Consider the following 2,233-nt stretch of genomic DNA (forward strand, 5'->3'; position numbering starts at 1 on the left):
GACAGATTATGGGTCTGGAGATAATACAAGAAACTACTGAGAAAATCATCTAAATTCAACGATTGAAAACCGCCCAGAGTCGACAAAAGAGCTACGCGGACAGTAAAAGAAAAGATATAGAGTTTGAAATTGGAGAAATGGTCATGCTTAAGGTTTCACCTTGGAAAGGCATTGTTCGATTTGGTAAACGGGGGAAACTAAATCCAAGGTACATTGGACCATTCAAGATTATAGATCGTGTCGGACCAGTAGCTTACCAACTGGAGCTACCTCAACAACTCGCGACTGTACATAACACTTTCCACGTCTCGAATTTGAAGAAATGTTTTGCTAAAGAAGATCTCACTATTCTGTTGGACGAAATCCAAATCAATGAAAAACTTCAATTCATTGAAGAACCCGTCGAAATAATGGATCGTGAGGTTAAGAGACTTAAGGAAAATAAGATACCGATTGTTAAGGTTTGATGGAATGCTCGTAGAGGACCCGAGTTCACCTGGGAGCATGAAGATCAGATGAAGAAGAAATACCCGCATCTATTTCCAGAAGATTCGTCAACACCTTCAACAGCTTAAAATTTCGGGACGAAATTTATTTAACGGGTAGGTACTGTAGTGACCCGAACTTTTCCATGTTTATATATATTAATTGAGATTGATATTTACATGACTAAATGTTTCCAACTTGTTAAGCAATCAAACTTGTTAAGACTTGATTAAATGAAATAAGTTTCATATAGACAATTGATCACCCAAGTTGACCGACGATTCACGAACTTTACAAAATTGTAAAAACTACATGTTGTGGTATATATAGACATATATATATGGTTGACATGAGATTATAATGAGTAAGTATCTCACTAAGTATATTAACAATGTGTGATATACATAAGAAATGAGATTACTAAGTTAAGAAAGTCGAAATGATATATATAACGATTATCGTTATGATAACGTCTACTAAATATATATGTATCATATTAAGATATTGATACACTATATTTAACATGATAAAATGATATTTAAATATATCATTAAGTGTGTTAACAATGAACTAAATATGTAAAAACAAGACTACTAACTCAAGAATTACGAAACGAGACTTATATGTAACGATTATCGTTGTAACGATATTTTAATGTATATATCATATTAAGAGATATTAATACATCATAATATCATTATAATATAATAATTTAACATCTCATTTGATATAAGAAATATTGGGTTAACAACATTAATTGAGATCGTTAACTTAAAGGTTTCAAAACAACACTTACATGTAACGACTAACGAAGACTTAAGGACTCCATTAGAATGTATATACATGTTGTGTTTTGATATGTATTCTTACAATTTTGAAAGACTTCAAGACACATATCAAAGTACTTGTAACGACCCGACCAAAACCGTTATTGACGGCGCCGTTAACTCAGGTCCCGTTGCGTGGTCGTAGTCCCTATATGAGACTCGTTTGACCAAAATTATGTCGCATTCATTTGAAAGGTACAAGACTTGCAAGTTTAGTTTACGAAACCGTTCGACAACAAGTCTAAGTTTACTAAAGTCATAAAGTATAAACGAAATAACTTGCGACATAATTAGTTTAAAAACACAGTTGCTATAAATAGCGTAAGTATGCAAACAAAAGCTTGAATCCAAAGGTGCTATCACTAGCGTATGTATGTATGTATCTTGACTCCAAGCAAATAATCAGAGTGTATGCATGTATGCTTGACCCCAAGCAAGTATGAGTGTACGCGGAAGCATGTATCAAATAGCCAAGTATGAACCTGAGAAACATATAGAAAACTGTCAACGAAAAACGTTGGTGAAATCATAGGTGTTTGTAATAAACGTTGTTTTTGAACCACAAGATTTAGTATTCCCATAGTTGATTATCAAAATCGTTTGCATTCCAAAAGTATTGTTCGCGAGCACCCAATTATCAAGACTTAACGTTTCCTTCCATAGAACCCCATCACAATAGTGTTAGAACATACACTGTTTCCCAAAAATATATTTCATCCGTAGACGGTAGCGAACCGTCCGTAATGAGGGTTTGTCAAACCCGTATGGCCACACAATATAAGTTCTCGCTTACACCCTGCAAGTGTAACTAATGATAATCGAATTGAGGATTTTTGTTCTAACTCGCTGTGGAATGTTTGTTTTCCTTGTACTTGTGTTCAAAGTATAAAAGCAAGTAGTACAAAATGTAACAAAGTATA

This window comes from Rutidosis leptorrhynchoides, chromosome 3 (genome assembly GCF_046630445.1).
Source record: "Rutidosis leptorrhynchoides isolate AG116_Rl617_1_P2 chromosome 3, CSIRO_AGI_Rlap_v1, whole genome shotgun sequence".
NCBI classification, from domain to species: Eukaryota; Viridiplantae; Streptophyta; class Magnoliopsida; order Asterales; family Asteraceae; genus Rutidosis; species Rutidosis leptorrhynchoides.